Consider the following 27,154-nt stretch of genomic DNA (forward strand, 5'->3'; position numbering starts at 1 on the left):
GCCCAGGTTACTGTACCCTGCAAAACTCTCAATTAACATAGATGGAGAAAACAAGATATTCCATGACAAAACCAAATTTACACAATATCTTTCTACAAATCCAGCACTACAAAGGATAATAAATGGTAAAGCCCAACATAAGGAGGCAAGCTATACCCTAGAAGAAGCAAGAAACTAATCGTCTTGGCAACAAAACAAAGAGAATGAAAGCACACAAACATAACCTCACATCCAAATATGAATATAACGGGAAGCAATAACCACTATTCCTTAATATCTCTCAACATCAATGGCCTCAACTCCCCAATAAAAAGAAATAGACTAACAAACTGGATACGCAACGAGGACCCTGCATTCTGCTGCCTACAGGAAACACACCTCAGAGACAAAGACAGACACTACCTCAGAGTGAAAGGCTGGAAAACAATTTTCCAAGCAAATGGTCAGAAGAAGCAAGCTGGAGTAGCCATTCTAATATCAAATAAAATCAATTTTCAACTAAAAGTCATCAAAAAAGATAAGGAAGGACACTACATATTCATCAAAGGAAAAATCCACCAAGATGAACTCTCAATCCTAAATATCTATGCCCCAAATACAAGGGCACCTACATATGTAAAAGAAACCTTACTAAAGCTCAAAACACACATTGGACCTCACACAATAATAGTGGGAGATTTCAACACCCCACTCTCATCAATGGACAGATCATGGAAACAGAAATTAAACAGAGATGTAGACAGACTAAGAGAAGTCATGAGCCAAATGGACCTAACGGATATTTATAGAACATTCTATCCTAAAGCAAAAGGATATACCTTCTTCTCAGCTCCTCATGGTACTTTCTCCAAAATTGACCATATAATTGGTCAAAAAACGGGCCTCAACAGGTACAGAAAGATAGAAATAATCCCATGCGTGCTATCGGACCACCACGGCCTAAAACTGGTCTTCAATAACAATCAAGGAAGAATGTCCACATATACTTGGAAATTGAACAATGCTCTACTCAATGATAACCTGGTCAAGGAGGAAATAAAGAAAGAAATTAAAAACTTTTTAGAATTTAATGAAAATGAAGGTACAACATACTCAAACTTATGGGACACAATGAAAGCTGTGCTAAGAGGAAAACTCATAGCACTGAGTGCCTGCAGAAAGAAACAGGAGAGAGCATATGTCAGCAGCTTGACAGCACACCTAAAAGCTCTAGAACAAAAAGAAGCAAATACACCCAGGAGGAGTAGAAGGCAGGAAATAATCAAACTCAGAGCTGAAATCAACCAAGTAGAAACAAAAAGGACCATAGAAAGAATCAACAGAACCAAAAGTTGGTTCTTTCAGAAAATCAACAAGATAGATAAACCCTTAGCCAGACTAACGAGAGGACACAGAGAGTGCGTCCAAATTAACAAAATCAGAAATGAAAAGGGAGACATAACAACAGATTCAGTGGAAATTCAAAAAATCATCAGATCTTACTACAAAAACCTATATTCAACAAAACTTGAAAATCTTCAGGAAATGGACAATTTCCTAGACAGATACCAGGTACCGAAGTTAAATCAGGAACAGATAAACCAGTTAAACAACCCCATAACTCCTAAGGAAATAGAAGCAGTCATTAAAGGTCTCCCAACCAAAAAGAGCCCAGGTCCAGATGGGTTTAGTGCAGAATTCTATCAAACCTTCATAGAAGACCTCATACCAATATTATCCAAACTATTCCACAAAATTGAAACAGATGGATCACTACCGAATACCTTCTACGAAGCCACAATTACTCTTATACCTAAACCACAGAAAGACACAACAAAGAAAGAGAACTTCAGACCAATTTCCCTTATGAATATCGACGCAAAAATACTCAACAAAATTCTGGCAAACCGAATCCAAGAGCACATCAAAACAATCATCCACCATGATCAAGTAGGCTTCATCCCAGGCATGCAGGGATGGTTTAATATACGGAAAACCATCAACGTGATCCATTATATAAACAAACTGAAAGAACAAAACCACATGATCATTTCATTAGATGCTGAGAATGCATTTGACAAAATTCAACACCCCTTCATGATAAAAGTCCTGGAAAGAATAGGAATTCAAGGCCCATACCTGAACATGGTAAAAGCCATATACAGCAAACCAGTTGCTAACATTAAACTAAATGGAGAGAAACTTGAAGCAATCCCACTAAAATCAGGGACTAGACAAGGCTGCCCACTCTCTCCCTACTTATTCAATATAGTTCTTGAAGTTCTAGCCAGAGCAATCAGACAACAAAAGGATGTCAAGGGGATACAGATCGGAAAAGAAGAAGTCAAAATATCACTATTTGCAGATGATATGATAGTATATTTAAGTGATCCCAAAAGTTCCACCAGAGAACTACTAAAGCTGATAAACAACTTCAGCAAAGTGGCTGGGTATAAAATTAACTCAAATAAATCAGTTGCCTTCCTCTATACAAAAGAGAAACAAGCCGAGAAAGAAATTAGGGAAACGACACCCTTCATAGTAGACCCAAATAATATAAAGTACCTCAGAGTGACTTTAACAAAGCAAGTAAAAGATCTGTACAATAAGAACTTCAAGACACTGAAGAAGGAAATTGAAGAAGACCTCAGAAGATGGAAAGATCTCCCATGCTCATGGATTGGCAGGATTAATATAGTAAAAATGGCCATTTTACCAAAAGCAATCTACAGATTCAATGCAATCCCCATCAAAATACCAATCCAATTCTTCAAAGAGTTAGACAGAACAATTTGCAAATTCATCTGGAATAACAAAAAACCCAGGATAGCTAAAGCTATCCTCAACAATGAAAGGACTTCAGGGGGAATCACTATCCCTGAACTCAAGCAGTATTACAGAGCAATAGTGATAAAAACTGCATGGTATTGGTACAGAGACAGACAGATAGACCAATGGAATAGAATTGAAGACCCAGAAATGAACCCACACACATATGGTCACTTGATTTTTGACAAAGGAGCCAAAACCATCCAATGGAAAAAAGATAGCATTTTCAGCAAATGGTGCTGGTTCAACTGGAGGTCAACATGTAGAAGAATGCAGATCGATCCATGCTTATCACCCTGTACAAAGCTTAAGTCCAAGTGGATCAAGGACCTCCACATCAAAGCAGACACACTCAAACTAATAGAAGAAAAACTAGGGAAGCATCTGGAACACATGGGCACTGGAAAAAATTTCCTGAACAAAACACCAATGGCTTACGCTCTAAGATTAAGAATTGACAAATGGGATCTCATAAAACTGCAAAGCTTCTGTAAGGCAAAGGACACTGTGGTTAGGACAAAACGGCAACCAACAGATTGGGAAAAGATCTTTAGCAATCCTACAACAGATAGAGGCCTTATATCCAAAATATACAAAGAACTCAAGAAGTTAGACCACAGGGAAACAAATAACCCTATTAAAAAATGGGGCTCAGAGCTAAACAAAGAATTCACAGCTGAGGAATGCCAAATGGCCGAGAAACACCTAAAGAAATGTTCAACATCTTTAGTCATAAGGGAAATGCAAATCAAAACAACCCTGAGATTTCACCTCACACCAGTGAGAATGGCTAAGATCAAAAACTCAGGGGACAACAGATGCTGGCGAGGATGTGGAGAAAGAGGAACATGCCTCCATTGTTGGTGGGATTGCAAACTGGTACAACCATTCTGGAAATCAGTCTGGAGGATCCTCAGAAAATTGGACATTGAACTACCTGAGGATCCAGCTATACCTCTCTTGGGCATATACCCAAAAGATGCCCCAAGATATAAAAAAGACACGTGCTCCACTATGTTCATTGCAGCCTTATTTATAATGGCCAGAAGCTGGAAAGAACCCAGATGCCCTTCAACAGAGGAATGGATACAGAAAATGTGGTACATCTACACAATGGAATATTACTCAGCTATCAAAAACAACGACTTTATGAAATTCGTAGGCAAATGGCTGGAACTGGAAAATGTCATCCTGAGTGACCTAACCCAAACACAGAAAGACATACATGGTATGCACTCACTGATAAGTGGCTATTAGCCCAAAAGCTTGAATTACCCTAAATGCCTAGAACAAATGAAACTCAAGACAGATGATCAAAATGTGAATGGTTCACTCCTTCTTTAAAAGGGGAACAAGAATACCCTTGGCAGGGAAGAGAGAGGCAAAGATTAAAACAGAGACTGAAGGAACACCCATTCAGAGTCTGCCCCACATGTGGCCCATGCATATACAGCCATCCAATTAGACAAGATGGATGAAGCAAAGAAGTGCAGACCGACAGGAGCCGGATGTAGATCGCTCCTGAGAGACACAGCCAGAATACAGCAAATACAGAGGCGAATGCCAGCAGCAAACCACTGAACTGAGAATAGGACCCCCGTTGAAGGAATCAGAGAAAGAACTGGAAGAGCTTGAAGGGGCTCGAGACCCCATATGTACAACAATGCCAAGCAACCAGAGCTTCCAGGGACTAAGCCACTACCTAAAGACTATACATGGACTGACCCTGGACTCTGACCCCATAGGTAGCAATGAATATCCTAGTAAGAGCACCAGTGGAAGGGGAAGCCCTGGGTCCTGCTAAGACTGAACCCCCAGTGAACTAGTCTATGGGGGGAGGGCGGCAATGGGGGGAGGGTGGGGAGGGGAACACCGATAAGAAAGGGGAGGGGGGAGGGGGATGTTTGCCCGGAAACTGGGAAAGGGAATAACACTCGAAATATATATAAGAAATACTCAAGTTAATAATAAAAAAAAAAAGAATTTCCAACATATATTTGATGTAAACCAAAATATTTTCAGTTGAGTACTCTTTATTCTAGTTCATTTCCCTTATTATATTAAACATGGAAATGGAACCGGTTTCTTTATGTGGCTCCTCCTTCTTCCCGTGTTTATAATTTTTCAAACTTTAGGACCTAGTAGGCATTGTCCCTGGCAAGGGCACCCTGTACATTGGTCACCTAAGAGATGGAATGAGGGCCTGATACAGGGCAGTGTGAGTGTGTTGGTATCTGTCTCTTGAGGCAGACTCAGGATATTTTGTTTGTGATTGCTGAGGAGACCTTGTACTGCTAGCTCCCTTCCTGGTGGCCACAAAACACACCTGCCAACCCCATTGGTTTCCAAATACTCCTTTCTTAGCTTGATCCTGGGAGAGATATGATCTCCTGAGAATCTGCTAGTCTTTCTAAGGGTATAGTAGCCTGGAATCTGTTAAGGTATTCCGCAGTGATCAATAGCACATAGCAAACATAAATATGTAGAAAGCAATTTGTACCATTTTTCTTCATTAACTTCTTGTCTGTTGTTTCTTACCACCCTCTTACTTGGGGCTCAATGTGCACTTCAATTTCTGGCTTCTTAAGTATAAGTTTAACTATCGATCAACTCTACGAATTAGTGCTGCATGTTTCTACGTGTTGACTTAACTGTATTCACAAAGGTTGATGTGTGTGTTTTTACTTCAAGGGTTGAAAAATATTTTCATTTCCCTTGAGCATTCCTCTTTGAAGTTATTTGAGGTTATTTAGAAGTACACTGCTTAATTTTAAATACTTGTGGGTATTCCAAACTTTCTCTCTGGTCACGGCTTCTGCCATTCTTCTGTCATACTTGGAGAAAGTACTCTGTGCCAGAGTTTCTCATCTTTTAAATGCATTACGTTCACATAATGTCCCAGAATATAGCTTGCCTTGGTGACAGTCCGTGTACACTTGAAAATGATGTGGCTAGATCATGTTCCTCAGATCTTTGTTCTTAACAAGTTTGGCAACTCTTTTGCATCATTTCATGAGAGAGGAGTTCCTCTTCAACACTGCAGGTTAGTTTCTGTTTCTCCTTCAAGCTTCTGAGGCTCTGGCATTCGAAACATTCAAGCCTAACTCTTGTCTGACCATTTCTTCACTGTGGAATATTCCTCTTCATCACCCAAGCAGAGGTTTCAGTGGGTTCCTCTGAGCTCATGGCCTGTCCCCCAGCACTGCGTATCTTTCATGTCGTAACCTAAGAATCTGAGCAAACCCTCGAGCCTCGTTCACAGTGCCCACTCTCCTGGCCACAAGTCCAGGGGTGATTTCCCAAGATTTCTACCAGTCTTCTCTGTGAATGATCCCCGAGTCAGTGGAGGAGTGCATGTGAATTTTTCTTATGCCTGTGATCTTCACAGTTCTATGCTGCCTTGTAGTCCTGTATTTTGTAGATCAGTTATCTTTCTATTTCTATAACTAAATAGCTGAGATAATCCACTCAAACCAAGAAAATTTTATTTTAATGTGTTTTTAATTATTCTTTAATTAATTTCATATTTATTTATTTATTTTCATATTTATTTATTTCACATTTAATTACAACATAATTACATCACTTTTCCTTCTCTTTCCTTTTTCTAGCTACTCCCCATAGCTCCCTAACTTTCTATATGTCCCCCTCACTCAATACCCTCCTCTTCCCTGATTATTGTTACATAAATATATATTTTTAAAATATGTATCTATATAAGCATGTTTACATAAACATATAAATATAACTTTCTGAGTCCACTTTTGTTGCTTGTGTGAATATATGGTTTCAGGATTAACCACTTTGTACTGGACAAACAATTAAGGGAATAAACCCTGGGAGAGGCACACTTTGAAGATATTAGCTGCCTCATTACTTTGAGGACTGTGACAAGGCTATAGATAATGATGGAAATGTTAGACTGTAGCAGGCCCTACCTTGTGGTCAGAAATTTAAGCAAGAAAGAGGAATAGGCTGAATCATAATAATCCTTTCAAAGTTATACTCCCAAAGACAAGAAGACTTCCCACTCAACCCCATGTTATAGCATTTCCACAACTCTCAGTAGTGTTGAGAACCAAGAGTTCTACATATGAGCTTTTAAGGAACTCTTATCCAACAGCCGGCAGTTGAACATCACCAATGTATTTATTATTTATGATTTTAGCAAAATCATTCTCCACTGACATTGACTCTTTCTAGTAAAGACATTTTACCTCTCCTTGTAGCCATAATCTTCCTTAGATATTCCACAATATGGCTGTCCCATGAACTCAATATACTAATGAATTTATAAAAACATGAGAATGTACAATTGTCTGGCTTTTGCTGCTGCTGCTGCTGCTGTTGTTGTTGTAGCTGTTGTTGTTTTGAGAGTGGGACTGAAGAACATTTTAGTCTTATATCCTATATGTTAACTGATATATAGATTAATTTTTATTGGTTATTTCACTCCTTTCTGAAGAGGAATTTGAAATGACAATCTGCAGACCATCAAAATGCAGCCCAGCACGGAATCTATTTCTTTGCTCCTAACTTTGGAGCTAGACACTCTGGACAGAAGATAGAAGAAAAGATACAATAGCCAGTAATACAACTTTCTGCTTAGTTTTCTTCCTTTCTTTCAGAGATCTTGAACGGAATAGAGTCAATCTTTAAATCTCTTGGGCTCCAGGAACAACTGGGTTGAGCTAGGAAAGCCAAACTATTTAGAGGCCAGAGAGAAATTGAGAAAATTCTTACTACATCTAGATGAACGAAGTGAAAACTCTGTCAAAATGTCTTTAAGGGATTCAAAGTGTAGGAGAATGATTACTAGTGTATAGTCACTTTGCCTTCCCTCCTTTGATCCATTCCCATCCCCACCTAGTACACATAGGATCTAAATGTGCTTCCCTGTGGGAAAAGGTCTGATGTCAGGTCAGAGTGGGAGATGAAACACTGCTCCCTTCTGCCACTCACATCTGTTACAGGGTAGCTTCCGGCCATTGTATCACAACACACACCATTGGCTTGCCTTGACCCTGACACCATTTTTATAGGCTTAATAATAATAAATCTATGTCCTGAAATAGTTTTGCAGATTACAGCAATCAATCAAAATTCAGGGAGCCCAAGACCATTAATGTCATCAGCAGTGATGCAAACCCCGGGAATCCATCTACATCAGCCATTACGACGGAAAATACACCGGGAGAGCCTGAAGTTGGGGGGGTGTAGATGGGAGGGTAAATTGCTATTCTATTTTTATCAGCCATCAAGAGATGATTTTCTTGGGGTGGTTTTGTCTCTTCATGGTAGGAACTTGCTAATTCCTGTTGCAAATTATCAACTATGAGGCTTTTGCTCGCTCTGGGGCTGTGCACTTAAATGCCGTCTATTAACAGTCTACAAGCCAAAGCACTAGGGAGGTTTTCCCACAACTCCCCAGTGAGCTATGTCAAGGAATTATTCTCCACCTCCCTTGAAGATGATCCAAACTATCGACACATTGCCTTGTCCAGACAAGTCTAAGGGGACGCTCAGCTGGAAGGACGTATAGCCACATGGAAGCCCCAGGCCTCCCAACCAATGAATGCACCTGATTACCAAAACTCTGAGGAATGGGGACCATGGAGAATGAAAGGATTGTTCATTAGGGCACGAGTTCAGAATTTTCTATAACATCTAAGGCTTATTTTCTCCTGAATATGGCACAGTGAAGCGAAAGCAACTGAGACTTACAAGACAGGAAAAGTGAGTTACTTGCTTGGCTCTTCTGCTAACTAGGTGTATGATGTCAGCCAAGTCATCTAAACTTAGTGGGCATTATTTCTGTCTCTGTTATGGACAATTTTCACTAGTTCAGATATTCTAAGCATTGGCCCAGGTGGTCGTTTGGGTTGGTGTATGTGTATGTGTGTGTATGTGAGTGTGTATACATGTCTGAAAATGTGTCCGTGTGTGTGTGTGTGTGTGTATGTGAGTGTGTATACATGTCTGAAAATGTGTCCGTGTGTGTGTGTGTGTGTGTGTGTATGTGTGTGTGTGTGTGTGTATGTGTGTGTGTGTGTGTGTGTGTGTGTGTGTGTGTAGGGAGTGATTTAACATGAAAAATGTCCATTAAAATTGCATTTTCATTTTCAGGAAGCTCAGAGGCACCATTAATATCAGATTGACTCTTTAAGTAGTAACGATGGCACCCATAGGTAGGCACTCCTGTCCACGGACGTTGTGTTCTCCCAGCCCCTATTCCCCCACATGCTTTCCCCAACTCTAGAATGTATTCATACTAACAGCTAATTGCTGGTGGCACGGGTTTTGGTAACACCTGAATAAGATCTACAGACACAGTTATATCTAACATTAGTCTAACAAAACAAAGCTTATATTTTTAAAGCAATTAAGTAGTGTAGTTTAAGAATAAAAGAAATAGGATCCCAAATAGCCGGGTGTGGTCTTCATCTCACCTTTTTATCCTACTATGTGAGTACCAACATAGGCTGCCATTTACCAACTTCTGGCTTCTCAATTTCCAATCAGAAAATAAGAACTATTTTGTATGCATGGCTTCTTCAGTTTAAACCATTCCCACACATAGCAAAACACCTCATCATAGGCCCAAGGACATGAAAGTTGGATCTTCTCACCAAAGAACAAGGTCTTAAGTCAGCAACAGGACTGTGCTCTACAAAGACCATACTTGTCTCAGACATCTTCTGCTGGTAGCACTTGCTTACTAAAGAATGCTCTGGGATATGTCCTCAGCCTCTGGGTGGCTGCCTCTGCTGGATCATATATTTCTGCTCTTCAGATAAGCTGGTTAGGTGACACCAGATATAATGCTTTTACAGCTCTTTCTCTTCCTAGTTTGGTGCCAAGCATAGTCTAAAACCATCCTTGAGTGGCCAGTACACATATACAATGAGGAGTTGACCTGCCTTTCTAGTACTGACTACAGTGAGACTATCCCTCACAATTAACCAGCCAAATCTAAAGCCAGGGCTCTTAGTTATCTGTGCATCCAAAACTCCACCTGTAAGTGCATGGTTATGGACATATTCTGAAAATCCACATCCATATTTAAAATCATGTGGGGACTATGGGTTTAGTGATAAATGTCCTTGGACTTGGTGAATATTTTACTGTCCTCTGTAGCTAAGCTGTCTTTACCGGGTAAACGCCATTCCCTTCTCCTACCTCAAAGCCTTCCCTTCCTCTGTCTTCCCTGTGGATTTATAGTAGCAAGGTGTGTAGAAATTTCCATCTAAGAAATGCACATAAAAATAAATCATCTGTCTTCCCACTCCTTTACCCCTGTAACTGGTGTCTCAAGAGAGCTTGCAAGCCTTTATGCTTTTTCTGATTGAGGGAAAGATTGATTCCATGGCAAAGAGTGGTGACCTTGACAATGTCAAATAATTTAATATGCCATTAGGCTCCAGGCCTGACTTTTGGGTTCATTCGCAGTCATTGAGGGCTCTGTTTTCTCTGAACAATATGGCTGTTGAGAAGGACTTGGGAGGTGGTCGTTCATGCAGTCACCTGCTAAAGGGGTCTTTCAATTTCACTTTTAATAGGAAAATAAAATCAGTTACTGTATCAGCAAAAGCTTTTCAGAAAAATCAGGTCATTCTATGGTCCATGGCTCTTTTATTATGATTGGAATCATGTCAGTAGATCCACACATAATAAAATGCTGCCTCGTAGGTCTGCAGAAACAGGCAAGAAAATTGGGTTTTCAAAAGTTTCACCCAATGTTACTTTCTTAGGACAACAAACCATGGGAGTTTTAAGAAGCGAACAGCCATGAAGTTGAAGTTCCGTTGATCTTTCTGTGGTGGGGGAAAAAAGACTATGAAAGTGCATAGCCTGCTTTCCCTGGGTGGGGAAACTAGGAGCTGCCACTTGGTCAAACCTCTGTCTCCCTAAATCCCACTGGCCACCAGCCCTTCCCTTGGGTTTGCAATCAGCCACATTTGACTCTGCTTCTGCGCTCTTTCACTTACTGGGTGACCTTGTGCAAATTACTTAATCCTTCTGGATCCTCTATAGGAATTAAATGAGATCATGCTTGGAAGACTGTTCTCACAGTATCTGGCTCAGAGCCAGTGGTCAATAAATGGAGCTGTGATTAGCATCATTATTATTATTGGGCTTCATCTTTGGTGCCTTAATTATCTGTGGGCCCCACCCTATCAGTGTCTTTCTGCCTCCCAGAACAGCCTTCCTTCTGTGCTCAGGTTTCACTGTTGGCCTACTGCCAGCTTCTCCCTTCTAAGCAGTAAGGGAATGGTGTCTTCTATGCTTCTCTGGGATGTAGGGAACTCCCAGGTACTTTTAAATTCCTCGAAATTGAGCTGTAATCTAACAACAGTTGCTCCCTGGGCTGTGGACACTCAAAGTCTGAAGGTATATGGCGGAGCCTAAACTGTCTGAGATCTTTGACCACCCAGGTAAAATTACAGGTCTTCGAGTCCTTTCAGGAGCCCCGAGTCTCTACAAGGAAAATAGTACCACAGTATTTCTTTGTTCCCACCCATAAATGCACTTCCAAGGTGCACATAGGCTTTCTGCAATAGCTACAAGCACCTGTCAACATGCTTTGGACACACAGCTCCCTGTGACCTACTTACATAGTGATCTTCTGGTGGCCAGCTGTGGCTTCCCATAGCCTGATGATGGAAGATACTTTGTGTATCCATAAGTCCTGTTGCATGGAATTTGAGATCCCAACATTAAAAGAAAGCCAAAGATGTCTACATTTACGTTTGGAGTTTTCCAGGAGATCTAGCAAGCCTGAGCAAAGGCAGCTCTTCCTAAACTTGGACTCCTGCTGCTTCTGCATGGCAGCTTAAGCGCTCAAACAACAATCATTTCACTCCCACTCCTCACCAAAATGTTACAAAAACAAAAATCAAAACCAAAAGAAACTTGTAGTAGAAGAGTGGGTTCTTGGGCTCACCCCTTTCTGAGACATCATATTGTCTATATAGCTAGAGATAAATAAGGTGGGAATGAAGTTGCCTGTGAGATCCAGGTCAAGCAGGCAAAGAGCAAAAGCTGCCTTCTTCAATGTCCTTTTCAGAGGCTGCCACCAGCAAGTGTAGCCCAGGGTAAAGGTGGATCTTCCCACCTCAAAAAAAACAGATTGGGGGGGGGGCGGTCTTTCCACTTCAAATGATTTAATTAAGTAAAACAAATACAAGAAACCTCACAGGTGTAGCCAGCCACTTGGGTTCTAGTTAATTCCACATGTAGCCCAGTTGACACCCAAGAATCGCCACCACAGTTTTCAAAAAAACCTCCCACACTTGGAATCTAGGTGAGGTTGCCAGTCATGACTGTAATGTGCATCTCAGGGCAGAGTTACTTCTGACACATAGAAGAAGTTTTCAGTATTCAAAAGTAGTCACAAGAAAATGACAAGCAGCAAGTAAATAGTAATTTCAAGACAAGAGAATTCTGGGTAGATTTGCTGTTCTGAAGGATGATGCAAATGATTGTCAGAATCAAAACTGCCCAGAAAACTCTCTGTGTGAACAGAACAAAGGCATGTCTATTTTTCACTGTCTATCACTGTTTGTGTGCATGCATGTGTGTGTGCGTGTGCAGGTGTGGGTGCGTGTGTGTGTGTGTGTGTGTGTGTGTGTGTGTGTGTGTGCAAGGAGCACAACAGAGATGAGAGGAAAGAGAAAAGATACACGTTCAATTACCATACCTTTAGACAAAGGAGTTCTCACAAGTGACCTATATTGCTTGCTGAGTGCTAGGTGGAAACGGTCTGTCTGTAGAGGCTTTTGCCTTGGCTTTAGTCTTACAGGCTGTGTGTTGTCATCTGCTTTGCTATTGATAGTAGATCACATCTACATTCTTTTCCCAATAATAAATTCTTCAAAGGTGGATTCAGTATTCGCCTATGCTGGCCACTTAGGGCTTAACTCTCAACATAGTTTATCAATTCCACTCCATCTACTCAAAGTGTAACTCACTCATCTGCTTCCTAACACACCATGCTCTAACTCCTAGACAATTGTCTCTGCCTCGTGAACATTGTTCCTTGTTCAAGGTCTCAGTCAACCTACTGTAAATCCAACTTCCCAGTTCGGCATCATGCATTTCAGATGTCTCCACAGTCTCTCTTAGAAACCTGCATCCCTCTAGTGCTGCATAAATCTATGAGAGTCTTAGACACTTTATACATCTCTAAATTCCTTTAAATAATTTTTTAAAGTGCTATGTATTTCCTGTACCCTGGGCAGCCTTCATTCACATCCATGCTGTCTGTTTCCACTGTCATGAACACAGAGTTGTTTATAATTGTTTCATCAGTAGAAACCTTTCACACACCTTGAAGCACTGTTGTGACAGTCACCATTGTCTCTTGTCATTTATGAGAACCATGACTAAGTCAAAGACTTTTGCAAGAAAAAGCATCTACTATAACCCAGAGTCAATTTAGAGATGTGGGAACCAAAAGATATGTTGTGATTCTTGTTTTTAGGAACCTTTATGTTTTGCTCTGGCAAAGATCTATAAATATACTTAGATCAAGGACTGGCCACTAAGTACCCCTTTATCCTAACCTAGATGCAGAAGACACCCAGAAGCCTTACCGTGTGGCCTCTGGTGGTGAAGGTGTTGTTTCTGACAAACACTGGAAGGTGGGCTGTGAGGGAGTTCCAGGAACTGTGTTAAATTTATGATCTGGGCTCTTGTGCTTTAATTATACAACACAACGGACACAACTTTGGCACCTCCACTCCCATGGACATGCCGGGGTGGGGAGGGCACATGTCTGTTGGATTCTCTGTGCCTACAATGTTGGCACATCAAAAGTGTCATGGCTGGACATCAGAGGAGGAACTGGAAATGAGGAAGCTTAGATGTTTTACTCCATGAGACTCTTAATAGTTTGCTACAGTTTCTTTTCTTTTCTTTGACAAATTAATACCCTACTCCATGCAAAACCCCAAAATCTAAACACTTTGTTTCCTCGTATAATTTGATAAAGGGAAACCAATCAAAGCAGCAGCTCCATTTCCCTTGATGGACATTGCCTGCTATTACTCTTTTCCTGTTTTCCTTTTGGAAGTATTTTGTCTTCACATTAAGGTATTTTGCCCACTTCTGTGATTACTTACCTAGGGGGAGCAACTTTAATGTGCAACCCCAAATGCTCTTTTGAAATTTTGGTGAAAATAAGCTTAGGCTTTCTCTTCTCTAAAAACAGAGGGAGAGGGGGGGGGGGGGGAAAGGCAGGGAGGGAGGGGGAGGGAAAGGCAGGGAGGGAGAGAGAGAGGGAGGGAGAGGAGAGGGAGGAGGAGAGGGAAGGGAGAGAGGGGAGGGAGAGGGAAGGGAGAGAGGGAGAGGAGGGGAGGAGGGGAGGAGGGGAGAGAGGAGGAGAGGAGGAGAGGAGGAGAGGAGGAGAGGAGGAGAGGAGGAGAGGAGGAGAGGAGAGAGGAGAGGAGAGATGAGTTCTCTCTAGTTAGGCCTGTCCTCAGAAATCTACCCTGACTGTGTCTTATCAGGCTGCATTTCCTCAGAGTCTTTTGCAATATCACAATCCTAACGACTGCTAGTGTTTTCTTAGCCAATCTGATATACATGCTCTTCTAATTCCAACCGTTCACTAATAAAATGTGTTAGGCTCAGCATTCCCTCCTAGCTAATTCTTGGCCTTTCTAGCCCTCTATATAATTGGCTGTGAGGCTGATTGTCTGGAACCCAGCCCTGGGGTATGAAGCCACAGGCAAGATCTCTCCCTTGAACAGTGATGAGCTTTGCCAGAATGGCCAAGTTTTGCTCCATTCCTGAGGAGAAGAATTGGGAAGCAGTTTGAGTGAGTACCTGGATATGCTGAGGTGACTTGACCTGGAATTTGGGGTGTATCACTGTCTTTCCTCCCATCCCCTCCACTCTCAATCTCCTCTCTCCTCACCCCACCCATCCACATTTCCAGAGCCTAGAGTAATAGTTTTCATCCTTGTGAGAACCGAGGAGTGTTTTAGAGCCAAGAAGGTCTAGTTTTGAACACATCATTTCACCTACGGTTTGGTTTCCTCACCAAATAGGGGTGATAATACTTTCTGGAAAGGACTATGAAGAAGGCATGGGATAGTGACTATTGACGGCTAGACATATTGGCAATATTAAATGAAGAATAGCGTTACATCATTGCATACTGCTCCTCTATTCAAGTTGAAGTTCTCCATGAACAACGGCAGCACATACTTAGAAAGCCATTACTATGTGGGACCTGCTCAGTATATTCTGAGTCCAAACTGCTGGTGTGTAGTGATCTTTCTCTACTTCTTTGCCCAACTCTTCTTGGATATGCCTTTTCTCCGCTATTTTCTCCTGAAAAACAAAATTCTTCCTTCATGTTTAAAAAACATAACAAAACAGAAAGGGGAACTTAACTTTAGGTTAAGCCCATTTGCCCAGTGCTCCCTTTGATCCAGGGTATGCTCTCACCTGCACTGTGGACCAGCATTCTTCAGCCACAGCTGCACTTGACCATCATGCCTCTCATTGCCTCTAGGCTAGGCCGAAGGAACTGACACCTTTGGGAGCAGAAGCAGGAAAAGCCTGGAGAATCACTGGAGAGTCTTGTTTAAATGTAGGTTCTGTTCCTCCCAAGTCACCATCAGAAGTGGTGGCTGCAGAGAGAAGCGATACTGTGAGCAGCAAACCCAGGCTGGTCTGACCCCCTTTGCTAATCATTAGCTTCCTACTGACTCCGTTGTGGACCCTCTCAATGACATTTCCACTCTTGTTAACAGCCTGTGAACTCTAGGTCCCAGGGGAAGGATACATATGACTCTGAAAAGAAAAGATGGCAGCTCCAGTGTCACTGAGCCAAAGATTTTGGTTAGGAAATTTATACAGAACCTAGGGCTAGTCGATCAAGGACAACTATCACCAAATGCTTGGAGACGTCTTAAAATAGGAACATTTCTCATCCTAGCTTTGTCCCTAAGTTATGGACCATTCTTTATGAGGCCCTTAAAAATAGCCCACGAGGGAGTAGTGAATTCTAATTTTGTAGCTGTCACTTTCCTGCAGCAATCGATGCCAAAAGATTGCCCTTTGTGTGACCCCTAAACGGAATTCAGCATTAACCACCTACCTCACTCTCTCTGGAGCTCTGTTCAGTACAGTCTCAGCAATGTTCATGGGGGTCCAATATAGGCATATCTGTTTGCAGACTTCTTGAGTCATTCCAATCCTGTTGTAAGAGACAAAACTAAATCCACCTCCCCACCCCGTCCCAGGAAAATGCTGGAAAAAAAAAAACGTGATGTTCCCCAAAACAACCTCTTCATTTATAATATGAGATGCTAGAGTCAGTTTTCCTCTGAGGGCCTCTACCAAATGCATCTTTGTGTATTTTGAGCAGAGATCAGGCATCAATCATTATATAGAGGCTTCAACAAACACAACTCTGAGGGTTTTCATAATTTCCCAAATGTACACGGCTTGGTTCTCTCTTCTCTCTCAAATCACTCCTTTCCTTAAGGGTGACAGATAGAGCTTGTAGGTACAATAGGAATATACATCACAGTTGGATGAACTAGTGAATCTTAGTGAACACATGATTCTGGCAGAAGAAAGCTTGATTCTAGTCCTGATCATGCCTTAGCTATGTCCAAGAAGGAATAAAATTAGGTTTTTAGTAAGTAAAATTATTTCCTTTTAGCAGTTAGAGTCCCTTCCCAAATAAGCAATAGATGCAATCAGGTAAGGCTAAAATAAAAACAAACATATATCTTAAAAAAATAGATCTGGCTCATCCACCTACTCAATCAATCAACATTTTTAAAAATTCATATTACATGTCAATTCTTCTAACACTTGACCCTTTAGTTTGAGACAGTTTATATTCTTCTTTCTTTCTTTCTTTCTTTCTTTCTTTCTTTCTTTCTTTCTTTCTTTCTTTCTTCTTACTGGAACAGCAGTGATGCAAGGAACATTTCCTGTGGGATGAATCTGGACTGTCCAGTGAACTAAGACTTAGTTGATCTCTTTCAACATTTCCATAGTACCCAGTTAGATTCAGCTCTGCGCATGTCTAATATTATTCAAAGTCAAACTCCCGGAATGAACCTGGTAGAGACGGGAAATACTAGGAAACAAAACTCATATTTATTTTGGAAGCTACAGGCCAATATGTTCCAATTTTCATCGTAGGGAGGCAAATCTGGATAAAATTGTAATACTGGATCTGTGAGTGTTGAAAAGAGGGAACGGGTCTATTGGCCAACCCAGCTCCTGGACTGAATCCTGGACAGGCCTCGAGCTGTTTTCCAGGGTAAGTTTTGTGATAACAGCAGCAGCATCAAGTAATTTTTAAAGACACACAATAGGGACATAGCCATAACCTGATTCTGAAGCCTTGATTATATGAGTGCAGCCTCTCTAAAGTGGATAGAGGGACTTTATATTACTTTTACTTGATAGTGTTGTAGAAATTTTTAATCCCGTCCCAGAGTTTCTACCCTGCCTTTGACCATTTAGTTCCTGGATAAAAGACATACACACCCTTTATATTTACAGTATCCCTTAAACAGGACAAGAACTGGGTAGATATCAGCCTTCTGTGGTATTATAATCTACTCTCCTATGGATAACCCCAAGTTATTACTTACTATGTTTCATCTCGGCTGCTCTTAACTCCAATTGGCCAGTCCGCAGAGCCACATTTTTATGGCTCACCTAACCTATGATGGCTTCTCCTTCCTATTATACCTTCTTCTCCTCATGGCTCTCCTCCAACCCCAAGCCTGGGTAACCTAAACCCCTCCTTTGTCTCTCCTGCCCAGCGATTAGCTGTTGGCATCTTTATTTACCAATCAGAAATAACTTGGGGGAAGTCTCCATGCAGACTCCAGATCTTGGGGACCTGCACTTAGCATTACAATAGACAGCAAGACCAAACCTTAAGAGAATCCAACAGTTCTCTGAGCATTGCCATGTTTTAGCAGCCTTTCCCTATCTTAGTCTTTCCTTCTTCACCCTCCCTCCTTCCATAATCAGCACTAAAATGGACAATATCAATTTTTTGACTCTTAGATTTTGCCATCTGTCTTCGTGAAGAGGAAATTTTATCTGTGAAATTGTCTTGGGTATTAATCCTTCTTAGTACAAGTGAATAATTCAAAGTTGACATAGATCACTGTAACTAAGAAAGACTTGTGGATAGCTACTCCATACTTTAAGCTGTATTTTAGGTTTCATGTCTGCCTTAACAGGGCAAGTTCAGAGTAAATGATAGGCAGAGTCCTGCCTCCAGAATGCCACCCCCAAAATAGATTTTATTTTGTTTCTAGGTTATGAAATCTCAAGCTTTTGAGCTTACAGGTTTTTCATTGTCCCCAAATAGAGACAGGAAAATATTCTAGCACTCTGTGTTGGTAAAAAACATCTTCAGGTCCCTTGTGTGATGTACATTCACCTTAGTATAGAACTCATGCTCTGGCTGAAATGTTGAAAGGGCTATGATGAAATTCTAGGTCATTCCATATATCTAGTTTGAGTTACAGTATGACAAAAATGGAGAGAAAATTCCATGTAAAATATGTAGGAATTGTCTGGGAAAGAGTCAGAGTCAGTCCTTCCCAATCATCATGTCTCGGTATCTCTGAACTCCTACCAATGAGTTCTTTCCTAAGGGCTGGTTACCTAGAAGGGGCTGGGCATGAGCATGCACGTTACCATCTCTGGTCTGTATGCCGGCCTTCTTCACAGAAGCCTTTCTTTTCTCTGTGCAGCTGTAAACCATTCCTTATTCCTTCCAGGTATGGCTCCTTTCCAAACTCTTTCCTCACCTTTGCCGACTCCATCTCTGGCTCATCCAACTGGCTCTGTCCCACCTTCTCTGTGGGTCTCAGACATGGAAGCCAGGAAGGAAATAGCATTTCTATGGACTGGGACGAGCAATGAGAAGTCCCTTCCTCGTGATACTTTGAAGGGGCTGCTGGGGAAGAGTATCGGATGAAAACTTGTATCTTGCTGCTTCTCAATGGAACAAAGGAGAGAGACATGCCTTGTGAAATTCACACCCTTCTCTGAAATGCTCATGAATATTCATACGCACAAACATGCACACGCATGTACTAATAGTGTGAAGGGCACGGGAACAGTTGACCTGTCTAAAAGACAAAAAGGAAAAACCACATGGATCAACCTGCAACCCTCCCAGTTTCAGATCCCTAGCTCTCTTCTGCCACCCCGCAGTGAGGTGAATGCTGGATTCATTTGAATGCGAATCAACCATGCTGTTCTTTTCCTTCTGAGGGTCTATGCCAAAGACCCTGTGACCCATGTGTGAGCCATGAGGTGTGATTGGGATTAGAGGAGCACAGATAAAAGCCAGCCTAGCAGTAAGGTTAACTGCCTCTATGATCATCCCCAAACACCCAGAGAGAGGCAGGTACCTTCCAACAGCTGTACAGGCCATAAATAAAGCTTTTCTGACTTTTATGCCTGTGTGGCCTCAATTATAAATGTCTCATTAGCATCCTTTTTGCATAACCCACGAGAGAGATGAGTTACTTCTCTGACGACTTTGTCCTTTTGTGGATTATACCTAAGTCACATGGAAACAGATTTTGACTTAAAGTTTTGAATGCCCTTTGAATTGAGCAATTTCTTGGAATACTGGGGTAACTTCGAAAGAAAGGGGGGGTGGGTGGAGAGCCTGGTGGTTAGGCAAAGAGCCAAGAAAGAAGGTTCCCAGAGACTGTTGTATCTACACTCCACCCTCCTGGAAATGCTGTCTCTTTGCTGAATGTGTCCATGTGATGAACTATTGTCTTTCCCAAGTCTTAAAAGCTTTCAGACTTTATGTGTCTTACAGTGCTTTAGAGCTGAGATGCACATGGTCTGTTCTTATAATACACAAATTAAAACAGGAATGACTACATAGGGAAGGTAAGGCTGGCTCTTGGACCAGACTCTAGCTCCCATAGTCATAAAGATGCAGACAGGTAGATCTATCACTTTAATTTAAAAATGAAAATCCCTTCAGAAAACTGGCAGTCATTCAGCCCTGACCAAATGGATTTGAAAACATTGTGATTTCTCCTGCTGTCAGCTGGCTCTGGGAGGGTGGCAGGGCTGGCAGGCCCACTCATGGGATGATTTGCAGCAGTCACCAGTGGACCAGCGCTCCTGACTCTGAGAGTGGAAGGATGCGGGGCTGTAACAATGGGTGTTTGCTGATTATCTCGCAGTCTATGCTGCTTACATTACCTTGTTACTTTTCATTAAAAAAAAAACCCACTATTATTTTAATAATGATCTTAAACAGGTGCTTCTATTGCTCTTCTATTGCTGTTGTCACAAATCACTACAAGGTGATTTGCAGCAGCATAAAGATCTTACACTTCTGTGGAAGTCGGTCTCTAGTTTCAATAGGCAAACCTGAAGGCATGAGAAGTATTCTGGTCCTCTCTAGAAGCAGTCAGAAGTATATTTTGTTTCCTTGTCCAGTGACCCTTCCCTCCCCTCATCTTCTGGACCAACAGAGCTTGGTTGATCATTTATCCTGTCACAGGGTGACCTCTTCTCTAGTCCTGTTTCATGACATGGACCTGACCCGCATGGGTAATTCCGGCAATCTCCCCATCTCCATGACAACTGACTCGAACCCTAAGCATCTGCAATATCAGTTCCATTTTACCATGTAATGCCCGACTTAAGTTTCTAGGGGTTACTATGTGGATATGTTTGGGAAAAGAACATTATTCTGTAATCACAGACAAAATCAGGGACCTGAGAGTTTGGGGCCATTCAGCAAATTAGTGGCAGAGCAAAGACTAGCTCTGAGAGTTGAGTCTAATCTGAAAATAAGACATGCAAAGAAAAAAATGAGAGAAAGATAAAACTGAGGGTGCCTTTCTATATGAAGAAAAGAGACATTTATAATAAATGCTTTGTTGGTTATGATTCACTGAGAAAAGAAGGAAATGGGTATTTACAAATGCCCTTAGCTAGTTCTTGTATTCCCCTGTCTGACCTATAAATAGTTTGAATAATTTGTAGTGCACCAAAGTGCATTGGCTGCACTCAGGATGTTGGTCCTTCTGGTGCCATAAAAACACACCAGGGCATGGAATTGACCCCACAACAGACCACACACAGCTATGGAGACCAGTATGAAGGTGTCTGTATGTATACACCAGAGCACTTACCACAATGCAAGCTAAGCAAGTCAGGTGGTTCGATATAGCCCTGGAGCAGAGGGTTTGAGTTAATAAATGTAAGGTACAGAGAGGCACGGTTAATGTCAAATCGACAATTTTTACCAAGCAAACATAAAAAACATAAAATAAAATAATATAAAATGAGCCCCCATGCCTCAGGAATTATCAAATGAATGTTGTGGGACCTGGTGACCCCAACATTTTAAAGCTACTTTAGGTGTATTTTCACTTGGGTTTTAGCATATGCTAAAAGAGGATAAAAAAGAGAAGTATGTAGCCTTCCAGTAGCTCCCCTCTACCAGATACAGTTCCCAGCTCATTCTCCTCAAGCTAAATCAGAAAGTTTTAGGGAGTTGAGATCCTGCCATAGACCACCTCCCTAACATACACACACAATAAAAATATTGAGTTTCAGAATGTCTGAGAGACATCAAGCCATACCACTGATCTCAGCAGATTTGGTGGGACAAAAGTCCTAACGTCCAGTCTGCAAGAGAGGAGAAAGCCACATGAAATATGTGCCGACATCCCCTTAGGAGGCCGCCAGCTGGAATCTAGTGGGAGCTTTCTTGGAAACTCCAGCCCAGTAGCTTTTCCCACAGTGCCCAAATATATGACTGTCTTTGATACATTTTAGGGGCTAAGTATGTGTAAATGAAAATTGCCTGTCTTTAAACATCTTCAAATGTGAAAACTACACTTCATATAGGAAAATCCTGCTCTATCAGACACTTTCAGGAGCTCATCCTGAAGACTGGTAGATATGAATCCCCAGTATAAAACTTCTCACTAACCCTTGGACTATCCCAGACAAGCTCATTCTGTATAGTTTCCAGTCATCAGAAGACATAGCGGACAGAGGCTGAGGACCATGGAAAATATAGGTTGTCCTTTTAAAATTTTCTGTTAAAGATATTTAAGACAAAATGTACAGGATGTAATAGTTTCTCACATAGGATAGGGACTGTGACTCAACAACAAGTATTTTGGAATACGTGGTGGTATTAACAGGGCAGTGCACTAACCCTGGAAGCAGTGTTTTTGGACATGCTTGCTACAAGATTTTCTGTAAACTATGCTGAACATCAAAGCCTGCACCTTCCTCTTGTCTTTACCAGATTATGTTGGAAAATATTTGGTTTCTAAAAGGTTCCAAGCTCTGGACTGTGCTGGAAAGCCTTGTGTGCAAATGAATATATTAGTCTGATTAAACATTTACATTCAGTTCCTTATTTTGTCCCATTTAAAAAAGATGTTTTCTCACGATGAATATTTCAGGAGGCTGGTGCTGGTTGCATAAAGATTGTGCCCCTAAGTTCAGATTCACTTTCCTCCAGGTAAGAGCCTCACTCACCCTGATAGTGGAGCTAACTACACCCACAGGATTCTAGTCTGCTCTTCAAGTCAAAGGGGAACTTCCCTCTTGGCACGCCAAGGGCATGACATGAGCCTTTCAGCCATGAGGACATAGGGATTATCCATGGAGAATCTTCAAAAAGGGTCTCCAAAAGGAACCTAACAGATTTCTCCCAGGAATCAGGGGTCATGCTAAAGTTACCACACTGGCCAAAATGGATTCCAAATGGAGCAAAGTGCCCAGGTATATGGACAGACTTTCCAACATGACCCCAGATTGGCTGGCAGTTCAGTCCAGCAGGTGAGATGCTGTTGTGTGGGTGAGTAAATTGTAAATTGTGTGCCTGGGCCTCATTTTGTGATGTACTTGCTCTAACGAGTTTCTATTCACCTGCTGTGGTATAAGCATATGAGGATGGTGATCTCCTCTCCCCAAGGTGGAAGGATGGGCTCTTAATCTGGTCAGAAGGTAGATGTGAGGAGACTTTCAAAGCTTCATAAGTCTACTCTGCTCTGTTGGCATCAGAAATTATAGACTTCTCTCTTAAAAGGATGGGAGACCAAAATGGAAAGGGGAAAACACTGTCTGAGTCCCATAAAATGACCTCTTACTTCTACTTCTGGGTACATATCCCAGGTAATTGCAAGTGGAGTCTTAAGAACATAGCCGCCTTCCCCTGATCCTAACAGTGTTAGTCATAACAGTCAAGAGGTAGAAGCAATTGGTTTCCATCAATGGGTAAACGAGATGTGAAATACACATTCAGTAGAATATTCAGAGGAAATTTGATCATGGGCTACTAAATAAACGAACTTTGAAAACCTGTTAAGTAGAAAAAAAATCACAAAAAGATAAGTCTTGTATATTCCCACTTGGTGAAGGTTGAAGTGTCAACCTCATAGAAATCATCAGTAGAATAGCAACTGCCAGGCTTAGAGGAGGGAAGAAGGGCAGAATGTTGCTTCATGGGTATAGAGTTTCAGTCTTAGAACATAAAAAGTTCTGAGGGTTGGTTGCACAAGTCTCTGGGTGTGTGTGTGTGTGTGTGTGTGCACGCGCGCGCGCCCCGTGTGCACGGGCACAATGGATAAATACTGCTGTAGAGCCTAAGGGGTCTCAAACTTGCTACCCCAGGCTACATCCATCCTGCTTCTAACTCCCAAGTGCTAAGATTGTAGGCATGCTCCATTTATTGTCATTGAATCATACACTAAAAATGAATAATGGTAAGGTTTTTGCTTTGTGGGTTATTCTAAACTGAAATTTAAACTAACGTTACAAAAATTAAAATTTAAAATGGGAAGCAGAGCAGGAATTGGGAAACATGAACAAAAACAACCCCATCATCTTTTTAAGTTGAGAGAAGTTTGAGAGGTTGAGAAGTGATTGAAGTTTTTCTTGGCCCCTTTCCATGCTAAAGCCTGAGGAAGTGGACTAAGGAACACAGAGAGCCTCGCTCCACACCTATGTGCTTCTCCATCTCTGCTGGGCTCTGTCTAGGAAGCCTGGGAAATGTGGCGTGTGAATGGACAGAGATGGCTACTTCAATCTATCATTCTAAATGTACAGTTTCAACTTCACTTACCTGCCCTTCTCAGGCTCAAGCAGACCCTGCTATATGCATGTATACTGTCCTACACATACTCTTGTCTCCACACTTCTCACACCATTCCATAATTACTTGCTAAGTCTCTGGTTCTCCAGTCTTTGAGTTCAACAGTGGAGTTTTTTGATGTCCAAGATAATGTTCGGCATATGGTTGGCACTCAATCAGTAAATAGCATCTCATAATTTCTTGGTGATTATTTTTATGCGCACGGGCTAAGTATGGCTTATGGACTAATTGACATTCTGTTTGGCTCCAGTGCTATGTCTGTGCTCAGATGTCTTTGAGCACTACCTTCAACTTCTGAGACTTGCCTCATTTCAACAGTCCCTTGTCCTTTCCCTAAATATGTATGTGTGCTTTCTTCTTGATTTGTTTGGGCTCTACATGTCCTTATTAGTTATTTGTGGGTATCTTACACCTTGCTCATCTTCTGAACTTCTCAAATATGGTCTCCAACATACTCTCTGGATCGTCTCAAAGCATCCCACACTGACACCATGTCCATAAGCTATTGCTGTCCAAGGTGTGGCAGCATGTCGAAGTGTAGGTTGACACTCTACCCTTGTGCTCTGCCAGAACCTCAGTCACCTGCTATATTTTCTCCATGAACCAACTCATCCCTCCAAATTCCTTAAGTGGTAGTTATTTGTTAAATGTTATACTTTGAAAAATGGTGCTATTCCTAATGATACTAATGGTCAAGAACCCTTTGCTTACAAAGGATTCACTGACTTGTGGATAAAAACCGCACCAAGCTATTACAGGACAGCATTGAACATAGCGGGATGTAAACAAGTGCACCATAGAGATTGTGCCCAGTAGGAGAGGAGTGGGACAGTTTTCTAAGAGAGAATAGACTTGGAAAAATGCCGTCAGAAAAGCAAAACTAGAAATACTCTCCAATTACCTTAGACTGAAAGCCTCATTGTGACCCTGTTGCTTCATATTTGATCAATCTTGCTCCCACCAAAATTTGGTCTTGACTTCTAACAAATATTTTCCCATAATATTTCAGTTATGACCTTCTTGTTTAGCACATTATTTCCCTCCAGTGACTGACTGCCAGACTTGGGGCTTTGTGTGACAACTACCATCCCTGGGATGAACACGTATAGGAAGAGGGATTTTGAAGATTCTAACAACTTGTTGGGAATCAACAGAAGATTTTTTTAGTCCATTAGTGATGGCTATTGTGGCTATAAGAGGATGGAGCTGTGGTCCTGATGCTGAATTTTTGCTATTCCAGACCAATATAAATGCTTCAGTCTTAGGGGTTATTTGTTTCATCCCTTTCTCATTTGATGTATCCTACCCACTGAGCCAATGCAGACAGTGTAGCAAGCGGACCTCTGAGTGGAGCTCCATTTTGCAGCTTACAGTGGGAACCTGTACTTCCTTCCATCTCCAGGCTCATTCCTGTTTAGGAGCTGAGATGAAGCTGGGAAGTCTATCAGCCACTCCAGTCCCTGCAGAGGTGGGGCCTGGTGTTTATCTTAGCAACCCAGAAACTTGCCATCTGCTCGGCTCCAAGTAAGCCTTGGGTGTCAGCTGGGTTCCCAGGTTACATCACTTCTTATCTCTTGCCTGCTTCTTCTCCCCACTTGCTCACATACACAATGGCCCATGGATGGTCTGAGCCACTGCCTTGGGTCACCTGTCTGTGCCTACATTTGTGCTTTGAACAGAATTTTCTTATTCCTACTCCCAGGGATGTAAGGCTGACCAGGTACCTGACTTCTGCTTCAGAATGGTTCTGTCCTTGATGAACAGATTGCCCAGAAGGGCCCTGAAGATCATGGTATTCCTCTATTAGTGGTCCAGACACCAAAATAACTTCTTTCCTAGTGTTAGAATGTTCTAGTCTCTGCATGAAACAGTCACATTGTCTGGATTCATATGTGTAGAACCATTTATCTCAGCCTAGAGAAGCCAACCAGTTCCCTACCCCCTTCCCCATTCTGATTCTTTCCCACAATGACTCACGATGTCCTGTGCTTGAGCTGGGTAATGCCCAGAGACCGTTTGTGGAACAATTGCTAGATGTCAGAACCCTGGAGCAAGCGCTTTAATGAGCTACCCTTCCTTATTCTCCCAGGGTCTGTGGAAGCATGCAACATCATCATGCTCACGTTACAATGGAGGAAATCCAGGCTAAACTATTTTGCTTTCAAGTAACCTACATACTACAAGATGTGCGAATTCAAACTAATGTTTGCTGAGTCTAGTCTATTACTCTCCAGGAGGTTGCCATCAATACTCTAGAGATTGCAAAGTTACAAAGCATGGTAAAAAGCTGAGCATGGTTCTATTTGGGAACTGGGGATTTTTCTTATTTGGGGCTTTTGTTTGTTTGTTTTTGCGAATTATTTTAATGAGCCCCAAGGCTTATTAGTAATTATATAAAATTGGAGCATCTGACAACATGGCTTCGATGCCTTTCAGGAGCGAAATCAGATGAGCTTAGAGATATCTGCCCTTCCTGTGGGTGTGAACACCCCCGGCTGCCCGTTGCCCATTGGTTGCATCAGGTCTCAGATGTTACCATTGATCAGAACCATGTGGAGGGGGCTGGGCTCTGGCCAGAGTATTGGATTCAGTAGGTCTGAGGATGGCCCAAGGGCCTGCCTCATTGCAGTTCCAGGGTCACTTGCTATTTCTTATAATATTAATGCTGTCACCACTGTGACATTCGACTCATCTGTCCGCAGTGTCGACGGCGGGTGTGACTATGTTATAGCAATGCCAAGGAATTCTTGGCCCTTCCATGTTTGCTGAAATGAACCTAAAAGTTAACTTGGATTGGTTATCATTCTCTCTTCCTCTTCCAATGTAACAGATTTATTCCGTTTTGAGAGGGAAGAAGAAAACAGAAAAGGGCACCAAAGTAGAAATGCTCCAGTTGTTTCTTCCCCTGAGCTGGAGAGACCAACAGAAAGAAGGCCTTTCTAACACATGATAGGTAAAACCTTCTGGTAACAGCGATCCTGTAGTAGATTTCCAGTCATGGAACTGGGCTGAGGATGTAGCTGAGTGGTAGATTGTTTACCTAGAGCCCCATAATTTACCTTGCAACTACCTTGCGATTCTGTTCTGTGGGGAACATCTGCTACAGAATCTTAACAAGCAGTCTTCTCTGGTTATGGAAAAGTCAACCTATTTCAGTAGAAACCTACTTATCCGGTTATTCAGGAA

At 41.8% G+C, this 27,154-nt stretch overlaps 1 long non-coding RNA gene across 8 annotated transcripts in view; it reads left to right on the top strand.

Moving 5' to 3' along the window:
- The window catches only part of LOC102556051 (uncharacterized), a 77,037-nt gene that overhangs the window by 38,151 nt on the left and 11,732 nt on the right, over positions 1 to 27,154 (top strand). For 3 of the 8 annotated variants that reach the window (XR_015673828.1, XR_015673826.1, XR_015673824.1), the window contains exon 1: positions 26,799 to 26,921. The exons of 4 other annotated variants lie outside the window; for them this stretch is intronic. This is a non-coding gene — a long non-coding RNA (uncharacterized LOC102556051). Of the gene's footprint in view, positions 1 to 14,531; positions 14,630 to 26,798; positions 26,922 to 27,154 lie in introns of those variants that run through there. One more of the 8 variants, XR_015673822.1, reaches the window with a different exon arrangement.

Source organism: Rattus norvegicus, chromosome 2, assembly GCF_021556685.1.
Source record: "Rattus norvegicus strain SHRSP/BbbUtx chromosome 2, alternate assembly SHRSP_T2T, whole genome shotgun sequence".
NCBI lineage: Eukaryota > Metazoa > Chordata > Mammalia > Rodentia > Muridae > Rattus > Rattus norvegicus.